General features: G+C 43.7%; 1 protein-coding gene across 3 annotated transcripts in view; it reads right to left on the minus strand.

Moving 5' to 3' along the window:
• PAK1 (p21 (RAC1) activated kinase 1) overlaps positions 1 to 23,150 on the minus strand; it is a 76,145-nt gene extending 52,995 nt beyond the window's left edge. For 2 of the 3 annotated variants that reach the window (XM_053970906.1, XM_053970905.1), the window contains exon 1: positions 22,976 to 23,150. The gene's annotated coding sequence lies outside the window, so the exon portion shown is untranslated. Of the gene's footprint in view, positions 1 to 21,148; positions 21,228 to 22,975 lie in introns of those variants that run through there. The other variant, XM_053970908.1, reaches the window with a different exon arrangement.
• Between the last annotated feature and the right edge of the window lie 579 nt (positions 23,151 to 23,729).

The raw sequence follows: 23,729 nt of genomic DNA on the forward strand, positions 1-23,729 counted from the left end.
ACAGAAGAGAACTTTCACTTCAGAAGTAGTTTTTAAGGCAAAAACAGAGGAAAGTTTTTCAAATGATAACTGGGAAAGGACAAGAAGAGAAGCTTATGCATTTTTATGGGGCAGTAAAGCAGTGCTGAAACAACTGTGGCAGGGGATGGTCACAGGAGACCAGGGTTCATTTGCCACACCAAAAGCGGGTTTATTTTCACAGAGTTAATGCACTTGTCAACCACTCAGTCAAAGCCCCAAACAAGAAGGCAGCCTGACAAGACAGAACAAGACACCCAGCTGGCTCCACAGTCTAGACAAAAACTTGCTTCTCTGAAGCTTTTCTATTTTCCCTTCCTCTTCCAGAGTTAAAATTGGAATGGTATCAGTTCCTTTCCCAAATGGAAAGCCCTCCGAGAGCAAAGCAGATTTTGAAGCTTTCTAGCAACTACACAGATCAGGCCACCAGAGCTTGCGGCTTACATGTCTGTGTTCAGAGCATCTGCAGGCTAGTCTTGGGATCAGAGCAGAGCTACAGTTGGATGCACTCCAGAGGTATTTTGGGAGAACAGAATCAAATTGCCACACAAACATAATTGCCAAGTTTCCGTCTACTGTTTCAGCAATTTGCTTGACACGTTTAATTTCAGATGAGAGAGTGGTAGAGTAATATGTTGTTTTTATTAATATGTCCAAATTCCTTAACACAGCATTCATATCTTTGGTATGGTGCAGGACTCTTTTAAGTCCTGCTTTTGATAACAGAAAGTATTACAAATTCTTCATGCCTCTTGGAAAAAATACTTGGATAGACTGAGTTTAGGGCAGTCATTGAGAAAGGCGCAAAACAATATTCTTAAATTACCTATTTGAACTACCTATCAAATCTACAACTCTGGAGCAGAGAATTTTAGTCCTCCGCTTTCTTTTCAGCAGTCCATTCAGAAAGCCAAGCTTTCAGACATCTGTAGAACATCTTGTCACTTCTTTACCTGATGCTTTCAATTCCCACACAGAGCTAATTCATCTGGGAAAAGAAGATTTCCCTGCCTTCTACCCCACAGAATTCAAGAGAGTTCAAATTCTGACCCTTTTTGAAAAGCCTGTCCAAGATCAGCATGTTTCTATGCTCCCATCACCAACTCATTGTCCATTCAGCTCCTGCCCATTGCCCCTCTCCATTTCCAAGCTTACAGACATCTCGCAGCATCCCAGAGAATACACTGAGATCATCTGAATGCATCAATATGCATTTGGATCATCTGTTAAACCCACAAGGCATCCACTGTCAGAAGATCCATAAAGAGTGGAGAGTCAGTGTGTATGACTTCCTCTTCACAATTTCTTTTTAAAAATATTTCAGTCCCAATTCCCACAGAACCAGAATGTCACCTGAAGAGGACTGTTTGCCTTCAGAGCTACATGAGAATTCAGGTTTTCAAGCAAAGCTGAACTATCAAAAAACCAAGTTGCTTATACAACTAGTTTCCATTATAGAGAAATACAATATTGTCTGTTACACTCTGCACATGAAAACTGTTTCTCTTCAACATTTCAGAGCAAAGAAGTCAGTAAAGTTTTAATCTAAAAAGTGAGAAGAGATTACAGACCTCTAAAAAAAATTTCAAAAGCCATGTCATTCTGTAACACTGTCCACAATAATTGAGTTCTACCTTCATATGCCTGTTATTTGGATTATTCATTTTTTAAAATGTGAAAGGACTGAATCCCAACACTGACTTTAAAGCCTAAGAGCATTTTGGCCTGAAGATGATTGACCATAGCAAAAAAATCAAGCTAAAGAGTGCAGGAAGTGGCTTCAGACCTTTTTAGCAGATATACTATTTCAAGAACCAGTTCGATATTAGGTTGAACATCCAACTGCACAGGAAGCACCAACTCTAAGCCAAAGATAGGGCAAGTCCCAACTTACAGTCGTATAGAAGCAACAAAAATCCATTCTTTCTCTCCAGCTATCTGAAATTCTCTCCTATCTTGAATCCCTAGAGAAGGGCATTTTTCCTCTCTATTCCTCTTTACACGGGATTCCATTTAATTAGAAATTCCACCTTTCACATTACTTTTTGGCACAATCTTCACACAGGAAGATAGATTTTAAAGAGAGCTTGAGCTTGTAAAAACTGCACCTTCCTCCACACTCCACAAGTTAAACAAAGTGTTCCAAAATCAAACTCTGTGTAGTAACAGTAATTAAGATTTTACCAGTTTCCTCAGATCTCTGCAGAGCCTATGAAAAACCATTTAAGTTTTCAAGTCAAACACACCACTGGCCCCATCAGCCTCAAGAGTGGTTTTACAACGAGTGGGTCACACTTCTGCAGGCAATCTCCAAGTCCTGAGCAAGAACAATGCTGGCCAGAGCTGTGACAATACAAAAGTGACAGGCAGCACTTGAGCACAATCTGGTCAATAGTTACTGCTTAGAGAACCCATGAGAGCTCCACTAGACATATTGGAGGAAATATTTTTGCAGAAATCCTCTCACAGGCACAAAGGTGGAGAAAGAAATGGTATAAAGCTCTCAAGCACTACTTTACTTTCTCTTGTACTAATGAAAGAAACCCACAGTAGCACAGACTTCACCATAAGCATGAGCTACTCATGAACACTGCAGTCTTTCGGTACCCAAATATTGTCTACAAGAAATCTGGAGGGGAACAGTTTACAAGGGCATGCAGTGATAAGACAAGAGGAAAAGGCTTCAAACTGACAGAAGGCAGAAGGTATAGATTTTATATTAGGAAGAAATTATCTGCTGTGAGAGTGGTGAGGCACTGGCACAGGTTGCCCAGAGCGGCTGTGGATACCCCATCCCTAGGAGTGCTCAAGGCCAGGTTGGATGGGGCTTTGAGCAATCTGGTCTACCGAAAGGTTTCCCTGACCATGGCAGGGGGTTGGAATGAGATGATCTTTGAGGTCTCTTCCCACTCAAACCATTCTATGATGGATATCCTGGCTCCAGGCAGCTTGACCTGGTTAAGCCATGACATTGCCCATGCTCCAAATACACCTCCAGTGGCAGTGAAGACTGAGCTACAAAGAGAAGCACAAAGCCAGGTGACACAGATTTCAATGTGATAACACAATTTCAACAGATATTCAAGCACAGCCCCAGTTTCCTCTAAAAATGAAAGGCTTCAGTGAGATAATTCAAGCAATTAAACCTACACAAAGCCTTGAGTCACTTGCTGGGTCAAGATCCAGCTGATTCCAAGAATCTGTATGCAGGCTGCTTACCCAGAAATTAACCTACTGCCTCAGAAAGTGTTGCTTAATTTAGAAGAGTGATTACTTACAGCACCTGCTGCTAGCCTCGCAGCCCCATACGCCAGCTTCTCCAAAATTAATGCTAAGTCTTCTAAAATTATTTACATAAGTCATTAAGGAAAGAACTAAAAAAACTGTGCTAAATGTAAAACGTAACAATCAGCTGGGTTATCAGCAGCAATTGAAACTGTAATTTCCAAAGTAAATAGTGTGAGTTAAGGCAGTTTGAGCTGAAGTTGCACAACCAGTCCTTGTGGCAGACTCCCTTCCTCAGCCAGGAATAAACAGCAAACACTGCACAGGAGACACACACCAAATTGCATATGTACATGACACACCACCTCAGAAGCAGCCCCACACAGCACAAGAACCTTTGCAAAAGAGGTGTCCTGGCTTTTAAGCCACATTATCTGAAGGCTTTAAATCTAAAGCCAAACCCACAATAGCCTTGTCATGCAAGCAAAGAGCCTCTAGCTGTAGCTGAGGACTGAGGTCAGCAGGCAATGAAGAGAGGGAAAGAAGAGAAGAAAGGAGGACCAAAGAGCAGCTTGATTCCCAAGCCTTAGCCCTTCTCTAGAAGTTTCTGTTCACATCTACAGATAGAGACTCTAAATAAGTACACAGGCCCTAACAGGATGTATCCAGGAATGCCATTGCAAGGCCAGGCTCAGTAATTTTTGATCAATCATGGCAACTGGCATAAGCACCCATAGACTGGAGGAAAGCAAATGTCAATCCTGATGTTCCAGAAGACCCAGGGAACCACAGGTGTGCCTACACAAAGCTCATCAAGTTCAACAAGTAGAAACACAGTTTTGCACTCAGGAACAACCACAGGCACCTACTGTGGTGCTGGGGTTCATCCAGATGGAAAACACTCAGGCAGAAAAGGACCTAAGGGTCCTGGTGGTCACCAAGCCGAGCATGAACCAGCAGTGAGTCCTTGCAGCCAAGAAGGCAAATGGCATCCTGGGCTGCATTAGGCCAAGTACTGCCAGCAGGTTCAAGGCAAATGATCCTTCCCCTCTCCTCAGCACTGGTGAAGGCACACCTGGAGTGCTGGGTCCAGTTCTGGGCTTTCCTGTATGAGAGGCACACAGGACAGAGAGAGCCCAGCAAAGGGCTGCAAAGATGCTGAGGGGAGCATCTCTTCAATGATGAAAGGTTGACAGGGCTGGGAGTGTTTAGCCAAGAGAAGCGCAGGCTCAGGGGGATCTCCTCAAGGTCCATAAACACCTGCAGGGAGGATGCAAAGCAGATGGAACCAGGCTCTTGTCAGTCATGTCCAGTGCCAGGGCCAGAGGCCATGGGCACTAACTGAAACACAGAGAGCCCCTCTGAACATCAGGAAACACTTTATCACTGTGAAGGTGACCAAGCACTGGCACAGGCTGGCCAGAAAGGTGGTGGAGTCTCCATCCTTGGAGATATTCAGATGCTATCTGGGCATGGTCCTGGGTAACTGGCTGCAGATGGCCTTGCTTGATTATAGCAGGTTGGGCCAGATGACCTGTGGAGTTCCCTTCCCTCAACCAATCCGTGATTCTGTGAAGACATGTACCTAAAGGTGTACAGGCATCAAGAAGAGCCCTTCCAAGACACAATGCAAACTTTTACCTCAATTTTAACTACTGAATGCATATTTTTATTCTGCTTGAAAAAAAAAAAAGACATTTCAGTAATGGTAGCTGAAATGTTGCGTGCTTCCTTCCAGAAGAAGGGGTTCGGAATTAAAGAAGTAACCTTTTACCACACAGGTCTGTCTCAGTGAACAGTCAGCCCACTTGCTTGTGTGCACACAAATTGGAAGCAATCCACATTTGGGGGCTTATTTCTCTCCCTAATCAAGACAGAGGTTATTTGCAAAAATCCAGCTGGGATCTTAAAACCCACTTCATGCACTCAGAAGGACTTTCTCAGCAGCTTGAAAACATCCAACAGTCTACGCCTGCTTCCTCCCCTGACCCATATATATCAAACTCTAAAAGCCACAAGCGGCCTATACAGAAAAGTTTGCCTTTTAGGAGATGGAACAAAGAACATAACATTCCTGTCTGAGTGCAACAAAAACAGTTTGAACAAGATTTCAAAAGGTCGCAGTCATTACAGCCTCCCAGAACTAGAGGCACCCAGTTGCAATTCAAGCTACACAGCTCATCTCTTTCAAGCCCAAAAGCTTGGCTAAGTTCACAGGTCTTTTGGGGACACTAAGTAAAGCACAGGAGTGCCTCAGCTCCAGACACCAGCTGCCTCAGAAGCCAAAGCAAGCAAAGTAAAACTCAAAGTACTGAGGCTTAGGAGAGCTGTGTGGGCAAAATATGACTTCACCCACTGCTTTGCAGTTGTGTAGCAGGCCCAGAAAGCATCACACTTCATATTATTCCTTAGGGTGTTCTTATTTCTTTGCTTATGGCTTATGCATTGAAGCGTTTTCTAATCTGTACATCTTTCCAAAAGAACCCACTATCTGCTGTTTCACAATGTACAATGAATTAATGAAGGTTTGATATAAATAAATAGCCTGAAATTATTTTGGAAGAGAAAATGCACAGGAGTTTCTCCAGAAAAGCATACAACACCTCCTTCCCCCACCTCCTTGGCCAACTCTGCCTATACAAAGGCCTCATAAAATTTCAGAACCTTTTTCTAAATTTTAAGCATTGCACAGAAAACCATTCATGCATAAAACACTACTCAGTGATAAAACGTTACTAATGTGGGTGAAAGAATAACTTTTGCCGGATAACACAGAACACCTGAAAGTGCACAGTAGCTCCACTACCCTTCTATAAACTGAGGACATAGCTAAAGTGAGTTGAGAAAGGTCACACAGGTTTACAGCAGAGAGGAAACACATCTTCTTCTGTCCTGTTCTGGTTCTGCACTTGCAACCCTCCAACCCTCTGTTAATTTTGCAAGTGACTCTGAAGCAAGGCACAAAGCAGGGATCTGCTGCTGGAACAGGCTGCCAGTCAGAAGCTGCTGCAGCTGGTACCACACTCAGAATGGAAACAGCTCAGAGAGCAGGAGGAACTGGCAGGGCTCTGCCATCCTTACCCATCTTCTATGCAACTTTCCCAATCAGAGACATTGGCACTGCTCACCTCTCTTTTGCCTTTCCACCTGAACGAGCCTCACAGATTTGTTCCTGGTTTAAACTACTAAGTGATTACAACACTTTACCCTACTCCCCATAGGGTACAAGTTGCATAAAGCAGAGATTTGCATCACTGCTCCTGGCACAGCTTATAGTGTTCTTGTTCTGACCACCTATGCCAGGAATGGAATTTTCATGTCACAGAAACATAGAGTCATTAAGGTTAGAAAAAAAAGTTTAAAATCAAGTCCAATTATCAACCCAGTACCACCACCACATTCACCATTAAACCATGTCCTCAAGTGCCATATTCACACATTTTCTGAACACTTCCAGGGATGGTGACTCCACCACTTCCTTAAGCAGTCTGTTCCAATGATTTATAACATTGTTGGGAAAAAAAAAAATGTCCTAATATCTAATATAAACCTCCCCTGGCATATCTTGAGGCCATTTCCTCATGTTCTGTTAAGATGAAGGAAATGGTCAGGTCTCTTTCTCTGGAAAAACATTTCACCATCAGACATTTCTCTACAGCTTCTGCACTCTGAGGTGCTTAAAGCCCTCAGCACATCCCCTCAGACTGACATGACTGACATTGACCTTGTTCCCCACTCATCTCACATCAGGCTCAATCTGTTGACCTCCACTCGAAGCACACACTCCAACCTATGAACTCACCCCAAAGCAAAGCACATCCAAGCTGTGACACGACCAGCACATTCCTTTCTCTAAAGTGCACTCATTTATGTTGCTCTGCTGAACAGCTGAAGGACATCTATTCCCACAGGCTTATCTTTGCCCCACCTCCTTGCTCATCTGTTTCCTCCTCCCCAGGAGATTGGTGGCAGATGCCCACCTGGGGCTGCAAAGCACCAGCATCACCAGTTAATTCCCAGCAACTTTAACTTCTAAACACTTTTCAGATCAATGGCATGAACTGCCACTTCTATGAAACATTAGGAGCTGAGCATCAAAACCCTCCTTTGATTCATGTAAGATTCTGGTACAAGAAGCCAAATTTCTAGACACTCTCTAGAGCCAGCTCTTGGGGCAGAAGCAGAAAAAGAACAAAACCAACATTGTCCTCATGCAGTGGCATCATGCCAAATCTCTCTAGGCTTTTGGCATCAGAAAAGAATTGCCAGCTACCTCCAGATTCAGGAGGAATCAAGCTGAAGGTCTCAGTTGTGCAATCTATCACCAGTTTAACTTCTTCAAATACACCGAGGTTCTGATAACAAAATTATCTCTAGTACGACAGAATTTCTGAAAGGGATGCTTGCTTCAGTCATCACAAACAAGCAGCAGGTGTTAACAACATGCCAGGTTTGACTCACAAACTTCATTAGCCTTTTTACAGAGTTTGTGGTTTGTTTTTCATATTTCTCTTTGTGCACAGTGAAAGAGATCCTCTTTTATTTGTATGCCCCACTTCCACACTTCCAGTACAGTTCCAGCAACAGCTGAATTTTAACACCTTTATCACTTTTTTTTCTTAATAGGAAAATAAATAAACAAGAGTCCATGCACACACCCTGGATTTTCCCTCCTTAATGGTACAGAAACATTTTACTCATCTACTCCCTGTCCCTTTCAGGTTTTACAACTCAGAACAAATTTTAGCCAACAGCATTTGTTTGTGACTTCCAGCACCATTTGTTTTCTTTCTCAAAGATTCAGAGAACCATCATGACCCAATCCCATTAGTACTGCTAGTAAATTAGCAACTCAGCTGGCTGGTGGGGATCACATTTTGATCATAACAGGCACCCCTATTCCAAGGAGATGGGTAAACCAAGCGTTGCAATACAATACCCTGGCAATAGGCAACATGGCAGAAATCGTCTGAGCCAGCAACAGGACATGGCTGAAAGGGCTTGGAAGCAGATTCACATCCCATGTGGCCACTCCCACTACAGGGACAACAACCTCAGGCAGAGCTGCAACAGCCATCCCAGTATCTGCCCAGAACCACAAATTAGTGGCCCAAAATAAAGCAGTGAGGAGGCAGTGCCTCTGCATTGGTTCAATTCCTCTGGCTGTCAACCAGCTTGGAGCAAGTCCCACAGGTACAGAAAACCTAAGAGATTGAAATCAGGCCTCCCATCGGTGAGGCAACCCGATTTCACTGGCCTTTTCATCAATCCCTCAGGGCTGTTTTCACTCTCTCATGAGAATCTGGGATATAGTTATGTAAAACAGATTCCTCACCCTTAATTAAAATAAAGTTCACATGCACACCCTGCTGAAGGCAACATTAAAAAAAAAAATTACTTCTATGAGGAATAAGTCACTTATAATTGAAAAAGAAAAAATTCATTGTGTACACAAGAGAGTGTCAAACACTTGCCAGTCACTTGGATAATTGCTTCCTATGAAAAACTGCACAGGAGAGCCCTGGGGAAAGGAAGGGTCATGCAGAGATTCTTGCAAAGGCAAGAGTCTTGCAAAGTGCAAGTGGGATTTGCCCTGCACAGGTGAGTGCTTGAAAGTCTGTCACCAAACTCTATCTATTCTGAGGCTACAGTCACCAATTCTCCACTACACTAGTATGTTCTTCCACCTATTTTAAAATCAAAGCCCATCATGTTTAATCAAAAGTTCCCTGGTTGTAAAAGCATGAGAGCTGATGGTTCATATTAGCTTTACCTGCTGACTTTGTGACTTAAACCTGTGTTCCTTCCTTTCTTCCCATATGGAACAGTCTCAACTATTTTAGCTTCTTCTTGGAAGGCAGCCCATTTCATTGCCCTTTCTGCAATGCCATTGTGCTCTGCAAGAGATGTGGAGACCAGAACTGCACATCACCCACAAGACATGGCTGCACTGAGCATTTATACCAAAGCCAAATGGTGCCATTCATCACTTTCCCAATGAGGATGGTGGCCTTTGTGGTTGCTGCTGCAGTGATGTTTCCCTCTCCATCATAAGATGTGAAATTGTCCCAAATTTTTTTACTTCCTATTATCCAGGTGGCTTTCAAACCATAAAAAATCCTTTCCTCCAAACTTACAGGAGCTTAAAGTGCTGACAGAAGTTTTCTGAAAATCTAAACATCTTATATCCGTTTTAAGCCTTCCTTATTGACACCCCACAGAACTTCATGGGATTGGGAAGCAGGATTTTCATTTTCAGAAGCCACGCTGACTTCCCCATTAATGGTTAACATTTCTCTATATATTCAGAGATCCTTTCCATTCCTGGTAGCATGACTCTTTGTTGTGTTGTTCCCAGGATCCCCTCTAGAGCACTTTTTATAGTTGGGAATCACACTGGCAGCTCCCCAATCCTCTGGCACAGTGGCTGTCTGTAGTGATAAATTAAACAGCTTGGCCAGCAGTTCTGCAGTTTTACATTCAAGCTCCTCAGGATTCTTGAATGCCATCCAGCTCTGGTGACTTATTAACATTTCTCTATTTGGTCTAATTTTTCTTTTAGTAATTATCTCAAATTAGTTTATCGATCTATTGGCTACAAAAAGTGCACTTGACACGGGAACATCCCTAACACCTCCAGCAATTAAGACTCTGTGTTCTCTGCTAATGCTTTATCATCTTCAAGTAGCTTTTTTACACCTTTGACATCAAGCACTCCCCAAGATATCCAAATCTTATTGGATTATATCCTCACACATATACTATTTATGTCCTAGTGGATATAATAAGTGATGTCCTAATATCTCAGAAGAGCAGTCCCAAGACAGACTGTTTTACCTACCTGGTGTCCCCATCCTACCAGCCTGTGCCCTGGAGCAGCTGTCACCCTGCTTTTCCCTCCTGGTGAAAGAGATCAGTGAGATTAAACTGTCACCATGGCAGCCAGCTGTAAGGAAGGGTGGAGATCCAAGCACTAACAATCCAGGTTTGGGACAAGAGTTTCCTAAAGCTCCTCCTGTCTGGGAAGGCCAGCACAAATGGGAAGCAGCTCTTGTGTGATGTGATGACATTTATAGATGCCAACCAATCTGAGGTGCAAACAACTGCAGATTTTAGTGGCTTACCCTGACTGAAGTACTAAAGCAGGTACCTTCCTTGCTGCCACACAAAGTGTTTCTGTTCCTCAGCAGCACATCCCTGTAACATTCACAAGGTTCTAAGAACATTCTCCTTTTGCATGATGCTGTGTGTGAGGCTACCTGGCTGCACGAGCACTTGCAGAGTAGAGACTCCATTTCTTTCTTCCACACCCTCCATTCCTTGGCATTTAGGAAGCCCATAGCAGTCCTGCCCTCCTACTCATTTTATAAAAACTACACAAGTATATAGCTTTTATCTTCCTATTGCGTCAATCCCTCCAATCCCAAAGTCACTCCTGTTGCTTTCCTTCAACTTTCTTCTGTTAATCTACTAGAAAGTAACAAAGATCAAAGCCACCATTACATCACAATAAAAAAATCCCCCCATCCTTTGCACTGATTAGCAACATCAGACCCAATTTTCAGGAAGATATTTAAGAGTTTTTTAAAATACTTTACCAGCTTAGGTGCCAAATCCCAACAGTTTCCGAGGGAATCAAGTGCCCACGCGCTTTCTGGATTCCCACTAGATGCCTACCCACATCTTTTAGTACGTAACCACATGAAACACTACTTTTGTTCTCAAGGTTAGGCTCTCAAGTGCTGCTAAGACAGTCCCTGAATGTTCCCACTGAAACACACAGGCTACTGAGAGAGTTATGCCTCCTGGTTAGAGAGAGGAAAAAGAAAAAAAAAAAAAAGGAAAATAAAAAGAAAGCAGGGGAAAGACAAGAAAAAGGGAAAAAATAGAAAGAAAAAACCCTCCACAACTTTTGGCTTTTGCTCTTTCATGCCAGGCAGATCTTACCAAATACCTGCTGCACAGTTCCTGCCAGACAAAAGCTTTGTTTTCATCTTGGCTATGAATTCTGAGGCACAGATGTTGCTGAAGTCTTTCTGTATATATTGCAGGGTATTCAGAGATAAAATGACATTATGCTATATTAGAAATATGTTTTCCTACTCCTCCTGTGCTTGCTGCTTCCCTGTTTGCCCTTTACACCTATATGATAGAACTAAGCAGATTATTTCGCCAGTACAGTTGTGTTTTATTCTCGCTGTGAGCATTTACTGGCAATGTTTAGGTAGAAAGTGACAAAGAATCACAGCACCTCCAGGAAAAAGCCATCAAACATTTGTACAACTCCTACACTATAGCACTTTGGCTATGAAGTGGAGGACTGCAAGGTGTAAGGGGAACAGCAAAACAGTAGGATTATTTAATTTTGTGAGACTGGCTGCAGTATTAGCAACTTAATTCTGTCTCAGAGTAAAAATACAGTTCCAGCTGAACACCAGAAGTAGTTTGGGCCCAGCTTATAATTGTTCTCTCAATTACGAAAAACTTCTCAAGAATACATATAATACTTACATGACACAAGACATTATCCAGATAGGTGATGAGAAAATCCCAAAAGTGCTCTGCTACGCTAACAAATAAACTCACTAGGCAAAGCACAGAAGTCCCTACAGCATGACAGGGATTACAAGAATTATTCCTTCATATGGAATCAAAGCAGAATTCAGAGCCACAGAACAACAGGATGGGGAGAAACACATGATCCAGTCATGATTTTTTGTCAGGGTCTTTCTCACAAAGACATTTATTAAAGACAGAGAACCAGCTAAAGAGTCCAAATCAAAAGGCTGAGAAAGTTAGGGTTGTTCAGCCTGGAGAAGAGAAGGCTCCAAGGACACCTTAAAGCCCCTTCCAATACCTAAAGGGGGCTACAAGAATGTTAGAGAGGGACTTTTGACAAAGAGTGATAGGGCAAAGTGGGGAGTGGGCTTAAGCTGAAGGAGGGTAGGTTTAGGTTTGATATTAGGAAGAAATTCTTTACTATAAAAGTGGTGAGGCACTGGCACAGGTTGCCCAGAGAAGCTGTGGATGCCCCATACCTGGAAGTGTTCAAGACCAGGCTGGATGGAGTTTTGAGTAACCAGCTCTAGCAAAAGGTTCCTTGCCTATGGCAGGGGGGTTGAAACTAGATCATCTTTAAGGTCATTCCAAGCCAAGCAATTCTATATAAAATCCATTTAAAATCCAATCTATATAAAATCCATTCTGCACTAAGGACTTTCAGTTCTGCAGCATAAGCAGGTCTCACAGGAGCTGACTGGGCAGGTGCTAGGTTCAGAGAGCTTGGGGACAGAGGGATATAGGAACAAAATAAGCAAAATAAAAGGCTACACACAGCAGGTATCACAAGGACAGAGTAAAAAGGCATTTACTTATGCTCAAGTAAGTTCTGAGGAGCCGCTAGATCTAACTGTATGTCTCACAGACCTTACTTCCAGCCCTCAGACCTGCAGGCAGCTCTGTGATCTTTAATACTACACCACAGCTACAGTCACTCATACTGCTTTGCAAAGTTTCCTGCCAGGTCAGCTCACAGCCAAGTGCTGAAAGGGAAAAGCACCCTTGCCTTTGGATGGCTGTGTGCCACGATGAGCTCAGCTGTGTCAAGCTTCAACCTCCAACCTCAGCTCCTAAGAAACTCAAGCAAAGAGCACACTCCCAGCAGGTGGAGAGAGATCCCTCCTGTCCTTTCATCATGCACTCAGTCTCTAAGAAAATGCAAGTTCAGAATTATACTTTTAATGTTGAGTTGACCACATCAAAAGGAAAACAGCTGCCAATGACCACATCCTTGCTTTATAGTTTGGGGAGAAGGGGAGAGCAAGCTGGTTTTGAGAAAAAAAGCAAAACACAAGCTTCTCATATGCTAGTCGAGAAGAATCTTAAGTCAACCACACCCTCCTCCAAAATTTGTAGTTAATTCATTAGCAATTTAGAGCCCTCACAGAGAGAGTTTCTGTGCTGAAACTAGCACAAGTTATAGACAACCCTTTTATAGAGAACCCTTTCCCTGCTCACCCCATTCATACCTGGGTAAAAAAAATGCTGACAAGAACCCCATCATGGAAGAGAAGCACATGAATTCATGAGAAAGGAGGTTCAGAGCACAGAGATCAGGCATGCTCATCATCTTGGATTTCAGATGATTTACCTACAGCTACAGGAAGTGCAGATGGAACAGGATCTCAAGCCTTCAAAAACAAACACAGCTACACCACACATTGGATGAGATCACCTTGTTGAAGTCACTGCTCCTCGACACTGAGCCAAAATAACAGGGTGGGATTCAAAAAGCAACATCATCAGAAACACAAAGCATCCACTGTAATGCTAAATTCAAAGCAGGTATGATGTAAAAAGCAGAAAGCCACTTGCTGCTCAGGTGAGATTCTTTTCATCTTGATGACCATTACATCCTAAACTGCATGTTTACACATTTAATGCTGCCATATGTCATCAAGTGATTAAATGTTTTTGAAACAAACAAAAAAAGCCCACACAAACACTGTTGGTGGCATTTGGACTAGGTCCCAGGATGAGTAAGTATTGGATCAGAAGGCAGGAAGGGCTCTTGCAGGATGTACCTAGTGTTAGGAAGAATTGGCTCTTAAAAAACCACAAAGATCACCTAGAATAAAATTGATTATGTGAATTAAACAAAGAAAAAAAAAATTATCTTGATGATCATCTAATGAGCTGCAGGAGATAAAGGAAATCAAGCTGAAAGCATTTCAACATTAGCATTTTTCTAAAGTAGCAAATAACTTTAAACGAAGCCTTTGCCTGCAAGAAAAGACATTTTTGGTTGGACAAAGTAAATTACTAAATTCTTGCAATTTTTTACAGCTCATCACTTCTGAATGTCTTTCTTCTGCAACTCAAAGACTTGTTTCAGAGGCACACAAAACAAATTAAAAGCTGGCATTCTGAAGTCTACAAGGTAGTGAGATTTCTGATCTGCCCTTGCAGCCTTCTTGTGCCCTGACACCCCCAAATCCCCTCTTCACCATGAGTCAATTGGAAACAAGCTTGGGAGGGAGGACTGTTAATATGAGCTGGCAGGACACTGTTTCAGCAAGTATAACTTGGATGTGAAAGCCAGAAGCCCTACTATGACAGTGCACTGAGTCACTCGATGACAAGCCACTGAGGCATTTGGAGATGGATTTTGAATCCATACAAGTGGCACTGTTTTGCTACTCTAACGGAAGGATGTGCCTTTATTGAACCTGGAATCCAAACACCGCCTGTGACCGTCTGCCTCCATTAAAGACAGCCTACACAGAGGAATTGACTGTTGCATATTTTCTGTCTTGCAGGAGAGCCCTGAAGGAATCTTGAGTTGTTTGCTTTCTCTTATTGAATCAAGTCCTGCTTTTGTCATTCCAAGCCCTACCCTTACCTCCTCAGTCTTTCTAATGAAATCAACAGATTTAAATATTTCCGGATACCTCATCACCAAAACTACCTGCTTGATAGAAGATAGTGGGTTTCTTCCCCTGTCCGGTCTTCATCCTCCCCGCAAGCCACAAAGAAGATGCTTTGTACTGGAGTGGAGGACAAAATATTTCACCTCCCTGCTGCTCATCTGTGCTTGCCCAGTATCTTCAGGATCACAGAAGTATGAGGAATCTGTTTCTCATCAGTCTTAGGAGTGGCCAAGGAAAGTAAAGATAGGCAGGAGATGCACAAGGTTTCTATAGAAAGGCAAAAGGAAAACCAACAAACTAACAAACAATGCTTTAAGAGATATGACCAAGGGATGGAAGCAGAGAAAAGAAACCAAACAGGAAGAATACAAAAGTTTGTTCCCCCCATACACGCTGCAAGTTAAGTCCAGTATTGTTGTCAGGGCCCCCAGAAACAGCAAGAGACACAAGTCTGACACCGGAGGTCACAGCCCCAGATAAAATGTCCGTTTAATTTTATTCATACTCTTTAAAATCTGTTTTAGGAATATATGCAAAGGAATTGAAGCAGGCCTGGAAAAGTACTTCCAGTCTCACTTCTTCAGAGTCTTTTGGCTGTGGCATGGTAGCGGATGAGACTCCTGCTGATCGCTGTGACTATGGTACAGCCTTTTTACTCATTCTCTCTGCTACCAAGGGAGTCAAAATTGCACAGAAGAATTTACAGCACACACAAATGTAAGAGACTGCAATTTTTCCCAGACCTGATTACCAAGACATATAGGCTGATGCAATAATAAGAAATTTGATGAGCCAGAAATTAAAATTAGATCAAGATAACTGTGAGACAATACTTGCTGCTGGTACTGCAGTTTCCTCTCTTTCCTTCCCTCACAACTTCTCTGGCTTTCTGTAAGGCTACTCAGTGAAGACTTCAGTGATTTTGGAGTATTAAATTATAATGCTAGTAACTCACGGCTAAGAGGTAGTGGATATCGTCACTTCCTCACCCAAAATTAGGAACTGGAGGCTCAAACCAAAGCCTCTGTGCGCTTAAATCTCTTTATTTAAGTCTTCAAGGCACATTTGGATCAAATTCTGTCATTTTTCTCTACAGATAGGAGTGGGAGAAGTCTCATTTTTATGACACATATTTTTGCATAGCTTTTACATCTCCAGAATCTTGGAGCTTAACAGAAAGCATCAAACACCTTAACACACACCCACAACTGCATACATTTTATCAAAGAACATTACCAATGACTTTGATTATCAGAAAGGGGATGGTTTTGATGAAGGACTATGTGGTGTTATCACCATTTCATTTCTGGGTCCCTCCTTTGAGTTCAGCTCCCAAAGCTTTTTCATTATCACGAGACCAGAGAAGTAACACTGAAAGTGAACACACATCTTACTCCAAAGTGGGTCTGAAGATGAGCACAACAGCAGGGTAAAACAGGGGTGGGAACTATAAGCTTGTGGTTAACATTTTGTGGTTAAGCAGGAAAATTAGCTCTCCTGGGCAATGCGGCAAAAAAAATCAATCAAACGTCTGTAGAAAAAAGAAGTAGCAATGACCACATCCATAAGAAGTGCCATCCACTTAGCAATCATTCCAGGATCTTAGTTCTATGACTATCTTCCTCCAGCCTCTCTCTTGCATGCAAACTGAGTATTTCAGAGCAATTTCTGACTCCAGCAAGAATTGCCCTGAGTCAGGTGGCTCAAACCCTCTCAAGCAAAGCCTTTAATAAAAAGATATATTTAAAAAAATCACAATACTTTGTAAAGCATCGAAATCCACATTGGAAATCCATTTCTAAGCCATTTAAGGTTCCATAAGGCAATTAGATCTGTAGCTTAAAAAATTGCATTTGTGTACTATGGAGGCAATATACATATTTCTGAAGAATTGGAAAAAATTAGACTCTTTTCCCTTTTAGGAGCAACATGCCCTTTCACATACTTGTTCCTTAAGTTCCTGAGCTTGAATAAAAGGGTTTCCCCCACTGTGCGCTGTATTTTGAGACAGATTTGTCTGATTTGCTAAAATTGGCCAGTATGTGAATATCTGCCATTTAGTTTTTGACCCTACCTAAAACATCATTAGCCCAATTATACACTAATTTAGATCACTCTCAATAAAATAAACTTTTTAGTACTATGCTTACATCTTCGGGCCTATTAAAAACATTGCCCTACCAAAAACAATGCTTTACTAACGAAAACACTGACGAACTTGGGCTCTATTAAAAGTTAACACATTCTGTGGTTTGCAGAAGAAAATTACATTAGAATTTGTCTTGTGAGAGATATTCTTGAAAGGATAAGGACATATAAATTGTTCTATTTCCAGAAGAACTGCAAAATATAATAGGACTTTGATAATTGAGTGTCTTATTAATTTTAATGAGCTAATCAATATTGCATTTTGAATCCTGATGTGTCCATTTGCTGCTAATTCCTCTTCATGCTGGGCACTCCCTGGTCTTTGCAGCTGTTACCTGACCAATCTACCTTCTATTGTGAAGGGACACAGCAGTTCAGGCTCAGGTGACCAGTTTAATGAGCAAGAAAAGCAGAGGATACATTACGAGCCTGGCCTCATTTTTTTCCCTCCTCTACCTTGACACCTGCTGGCATTAGAGAGCTCCATAACAGCCTCAAACACCTCACACAGGTAAGCACAGGGCCTTGAGCTGAATGACTCCAACATCTTCAATAGCGTGCAGAAAATCGGGAAAGACGGGTTGGAATATCCCTCCCTTCTGCTGCTGAAGGAAATCAGCTTCTGCTTCACCCGAAACAAGTCTGAACTCTGGAAGTCCATGAATTACACATTCAGCTGTCATTTCTATCCTCTCAAAGCATGATTGAAATAAGGCATTCTTGAAATACCGACTAAAGGCAAATCATAGAATCATCCTGGCCTTCAACTAAGCCTTCAAGTTGAACTTGCTGGCAAAACTGCATAATGTTTACTTACAGATAGCTGGGGAAATTAAATACAAGTTTTATAAAAGGAATCACTTCTCTACTCTTTCCACAGAAGAGACTGGGTTAAGAGGCCAAGCCACTCTTATTTTAGGATCAGCAGAGAATATGCTTTTGGGAATATGTAGGTACCAATAATAATCTATCTTTATTTATGTGATTTCTTTATGCTAAATAAGTGACAAGGTATTTTGCATTACATTACATGCAAAAGAGGAAAAAAAAAAAAAACCTCATGATGCAAGCCACTGGTTCAATTAAAAATATTTCTTACTCCAGCTCTTATTTCATGAATAGAACATCAGCCCTGAGAAATGGGCTTTGCTTTGTAAGTGAAGCGTCATCTAAAATACTGGTGTGCCACTACAGTCATTAAGAAAGGTGATAGTTCAAAGCCCTACTGATGCTTAGAGTGAGTAACTCAAAGAGGTGCTGTGACCTTAGCAAGCCAGGCTGACAAACCTCAGGCTGTCTCCTAACCTATTGTATTTGATTTTCCTTCTCTCTGCTGCCACCTGGAAAGTCATCAAATGCCATCAGCAGTAAACCATGGACAGACACTGTAACTACACACAGCAAGCTCACAAGGGCAGGAAACAAAGCCTTAAGGTAAACTTGGAAGACTTCATTCCCAAAACACTCACAATCTGAACAGCAATTATTTTCCTCCCATTTTTCTTTAAGATTACAGGTGGACACACTTTATGGAAAAAGAAGAAAAAAAAAAAAAATGCATGAGACAAGTCTTCATGTCCCACCTGCCTGCAGCAGATACTCCCCACTTGACCTGCTCACAGTCCCATAGCTAAAAGCCCACTGAGATCAAGGAACTGTTTGCAGCTAGATGTCATATGCTTCAAGGCAGTCACAATATATTTTGTGCACTGTCTCTCACATAGTATTTGGGATTACAAAGGGCTACTTTGGTGGAAATTCTTTCTTTCCAGAAAGTACCTTTGGTTACTACTTCTGCAGTCTTATGATATGGCCCAATTTTCACAAATTAGGACTTTTTTTTCTACACCAGTTATCCTTTTCTCTCCCTCTCTTTAAACTTAAGATGATACAAGGTTGGCTGATTCAGCACCACTTCTGACTTTTGACAGGAAGTAAGAAATAGCATGGCTTGAAGGCAGTTATACCAGCTTAAGAGTAAAACAAACTAGCTATATGACAGGTCCAAAGAGTACAGATTGCAAAAAGGAAAGAAATTATGGTGAGGAAGTTATTGTTTAACCTGCATCTCAGACTACACGCAAGAGATTGATAGTGTACGAGTGGAAGCCGGAACACTTGGATTGCCAGCCTGAAAGAGTGGATTAGTACACAAACCAGAACTGAGTACTTGGACTTTTTCTTCAAATTCCCCTGGAAATCCACTTCTCAGATGGCTTTTTTTTTTTTTTGCTTCCTCTTCCCCATCCCAACAAAAAAAATGCTAAAATGAAGAGAAAGGCTGAAAACCACGCTACAACAGTGTTTTTGCTGATGGATTTGTTAGCAATGCTGCCTGCATCCTCAAAGTGAGAGGAGCAGGTAAAACTCCTCTGAGCTTCTCCAATGTACAATACAAGACATGGGAGACAGAGGAGATCAGGGAGACTAAACAAGGAATCAGCATTTTCAGAGTGCAACTCTCTGACCTATTTTAAAAATATCTACAGGAGGGTGACACAAGGCATATCCTAAAAGGGCCTTTTTCTCTGCAGATAACACTGGGAGCCTGGGGAGACATGTTCAGCTCAGAGCAACCATGTTTTGAGCTTGGAGCATCCATGTTTTCATCAAATGGATCCTATGAAGGGCCCTGAAATTGCAACATGCACCCCACTGTCATGTGCCAAAAAGAAGACAGACCATTGAAGGATCTAAAGATATCCGTGGCTCTGAGGATGTGCCTGAGGTAAGGCAGGACAAAAGTCAGTTCCCTTTCCTGCACAAAGCCAGGAGCAGTCATCACCCCTTACAGCCACAACATCACATCTGCACATGCTGTGCATAACTGCACCCAAGGGCAGGAATTTCAACTTGAACTTCAGTTCAAATAAAAACCTGATTAGTACCAGCAGCATCAGGTACTTTTGACCTATTCATTCCCAAAGAGCATCGGGTGCTCACAGATGGGAAAAACTGATCACTGACTTCTGTGCTACATCAGTGAGCACTGGCTGACAGTCACAGTTCTGCTGCCACCAAGGGGAATGGACCTAGCCATTCCCATCTCTGGGAACAGGGCTGCAAAGCAGCTCCTCCCAGGTGAGAGCTGTGCAAGTGCATAAAAAGAGTCACACACTGGACTATTTTCTCCGTAAGAGCAAGCCCTCAGCTTCAAGCAGATCACGCTTACATTGTCCTCAATCCCTATACAAGCCAAGACATCAGGCTGAGAAAATTAGTTCGGCTCATTGCCAAGTATAGAAAAATATTCTTTGACACAGTACAATTCTGTTACACAGTATTATTCTTCCTTCCCATAGAGGTAAAAAGCCAACAGTAGGCATTCTTTTACCTGTCAGAGGGCTAACGGCTGACTAGGCTTTTAAGAAATATGGCTGATTTTTAGTTGTCTAGTTTCAGTCTGTGTATTGCACATCCTCACCAAGACTGGTCAGTTTCTTTATAAAGTCTATTTGCTTCTGTTATCTGCTGTTGACAGGATGAACTGTAAAACCAGAACACTTTGAAGGTGGAGCACTGGATCATTTCTGTATTTTTCAACTGAGAAAAGTTTATTTCAGCTCTAGGTTGTTCTGTACACTCTTAAGCATATAAGGAAATTGGACCATAGCAACAAGCTTTTGAAATTACAAACCTTCCCACACCAAGGAAGTGAGACAGGTGCACAAAAGGGAAAAAGAAGAAAAGAAGCCATACCGCAGCTCACAGTTATAAAAAGACACACTAGTCAGCAAACTGGTGAAATTCATGCATTGAAATCAAAGCTGAGAGAAAAGGTCTCCCTTCAGAGACCTGGAAAAGGATAATAAAACAGTTCTTTGACCTCTCCAGCAAAGAGAGCTAGCATCAGTTTTCAATCCAGCTCAAGCAAGGCAGTCAGAAACACAATAAACAAGCAATATATTTCCACTTGTGGCAGTTATATTGGACTTGTCGCGTATTTCTTCCTATATCCACATGATGCACAGAAATGCATGAACTAAAAGCCTCACTCTTCCCTACTCTTTTTTTTCTGAGCAACATCCAGAGCACATAGTATTCCTCAGAAACCAGTAAAAGCATTCTTGCTATCATGCTACAAGAGCATTTTCCTCTTCAAGTTTATTTTTGGCTTTCATTTCCAAATCAAAGAATGACAGTTATATCATCCCGTTTAAAGATGCAGGACTCAAAAAGGCTAAAAAAAAAATCACCTGGCAGTTTATTGTCCAGTCTTAGACTCCAGCTTTGTTATACAGTACAGCTGAGCATATTCTGTGGCACAAGAGAGGCAAAGCAGAGTTAAATAGAATCAGTATTTAGACATATTCAAATTCCCACCATACCTTCTGTTCCCTGTGCAGAGATGAGCTTCATTTCTCTGACTTACCCACAAAAAAATGCACAGGGAAAAGCAGTCTCCAAGCATCCAGTGGACACACACGCAAACTGTTCCACAAGGAGGAGTTTTTCCAGCCTCACCCTATAAAGCTGAGAGCAAGACCAACACACCCACACTAAGAGATATGGGAGCAGCAGACAGGAAGATGCTCCCTGCTTGCCCAGGTAATGTGCGCAACACCAGGAAACTCCAGGTATGGAGAAGGGGGAGGTGGTTCAGTGAAAGGCATCTGTAAGCCACCGGGCAAAGAGTAATTGTGAGCAAAGAAAACAAACAAATATTCTTCCATCTTTGCCTGACCCAGCCGTTTCACCCTGCTACAATACCTGCTTTCACTTTAAAAATGAAAAGTGTGACTAAGTCAACAGACTTTATGGTTGTGCTTACACACATACATATCTCATACATAATTACCACGGAAAGTACACAGCTTCAAGCCAGTCCCAAGCCAAAGCCAGGTTTTGACACCTATTTATAAATCTTGCTCCTGAAGAAAAAAACTCCTGGAGGCAATGTTGAAATAAGAATCAAGTAATGCTCAGCAGGAGCAGATGTACCGTGACACACATACGGATGGAGCCAGCTATTCCCAACAGTCATGAATTTTAAGCCCTCTGGATAACAAAAGCAGCAAGACCAGGGATTGCAGGCATGGGAGAGCTGTGGATTGGGGCATTTCCATGCACAGCAGAAGACAGAAGCACTACTGCCAGTGAAGTCTCGTCCTGCTGGTGCTGCCTCCTCCACCGAGCTCCCAGGTGCACTCAAGAGCACCCAGAGGTGCCACCCGTCTCCGATGTCCCCTCACTGCTCCCCACTCCCCAGGCAGAAGCCCCTGCTTTGAAGGAGGCTGGATTAGAGACCACCTGATGTTCCCTCCAATCTGAATTATGCCACGATCCCTAAGTTCAGCTTTGCTTTTAAGTACTTTACTAGCAAAAAAGCCATGGTTTCGTACACACATGCGGGCGGAGGGGTTAAAAGACAAGCTCCCAGCTCTCCATCCCTCCTTCACCAGCCACACAAAGCCCGAGGCTTCATCACCCCATCGCCCAGCATGGGTCCAGCTCCTCAATTCTTTGTGTTTGCCCAAAGCGCCCGCCCCTCCAGTCGAAGCCAGACAGGGTGCTTGGCAAAAACTGTGGGCTGAGCCCCGATTCCACCCCAACCTCTACGCCGGGACCCCAAATATGCGGCCCCGAAGGGCTCCCCGCTCGCAAAGCCCGGGGCCTCAGAACAACTCCCTTTGTTAAATGAATGAGTCGGGGAGGCAGGAGCGGGGAGACAGGAGGGGGAAGGCAGGATCAGTACCCTCTTCTAAAAGAAAATTTCAAAAGGAGGGGAGAAGAGAAGGGCTGAAGAAGAAGAACGCACCCGTCCGCTCAACCCCTGCGCAAACTTCCCGGTTACAAAACAAGCGAGGAAATCCCCTTCCCCGGCGCGGCGGCACTCACCTTCCGCCCGCCGCAAGGTGCTGCCCGGCTCTCCCCCGGCTCCCCGCCCGGCCCCGCTGCCCACACCGCCCCTATTGTCGGCCCGGCGCCGCCCCCCGCACCCTGCCCGCCTTGCCGCGGCCATTGGCTCCGGGGGGCCCGCCCCGCAGCCCCCCTGCCGCCAAGGTGGGCAGCCGGGCCCGCCGGGGCGGGGAACGCAGCGGGGAGGGGGTAAGGGGTAGGGGCAGGTCCTTCCCTCTTCGCTCGGCGGCGGCCGGGGCGCGGCATCGCTGCCGAGTGGCCCGCGGTGGAAAGTTTTTTTGGGAGGGGGGTGGTACCTTCGCGGCGCAGTAGATCGGGACCCAGGAGCGTGGTGCGCCTCGGCGCTGCCCCGGGAGCCGCGGGCTGTGCTCCGGCCGTGCTGCGGCTGCCGGCGGCTCCCGGAGCCCCGCAGCTCCGCCGGGCAGAGGGCGGGAGCGGCGCTGGCCTGGCTGGGACGTAGAAGTCTTTGGCGATCACGCCATCAGCGGAGCTGCCACGCGGGGAGTGGATCGCCGGCAATTGCAGCCTTGGCGAGCCGCGCTGCGATGACTTTATTTCTGCTGCTCGTATCGGGCTGCACTATCGTGGAGCCGGCTCCATTGTGCTGAGGTCTGTGTGCGTGCAGATCCAAAAAAGGCAAGAATAAAATGGGCTCTGCCCTGCTGCTGTGTTGCACAAGCCGAGGCGTCTATACCTTATATTGCCGGGATCCGGGTGTCCCCTCTCCCCGTGATCCACAGCCTGCTGGAAACTTGTCACCCTAGTTAACAGGAGTTTTCGGCTCAGCTCTTGTGCTGTGCCCGGAGAGAAAAAGAGGAGGGGTTTGACTGCACGTACAGCGCAGGGCTCTCGAGAAGAGAGGTGAGGTGTTCTCGGGACGTGCTCTCTAGAGGTACGAAGGTGAAATGCTGAAGTGAAGCAGGTAGTTACAGGCAAAAGGGAGACAAGCTTTATACCGAGACAGCATGCCCCTACACACGACAGATTAAGACAGCGCTGCCACAGTCTCGCCCTTCCCCCTTGTCCAACATTTATCAGTTCCTGTGATAA

The sequence above is a fragment of the Vidua macroura genome, chromosome 2, assembly GCF_024509145.1.
Source record: "Vidua macroura isolate BioBank_ID:100142 chromosome 2, ASM2450914v1, whole genome shotgun sequence".
Taxonomy (NCBI): domain Eukaryota; kingdom Metazoa; phylum Chordata; class Aves; order Passeriformes; family Viduidae; genus Vidua; species Vidua macroura.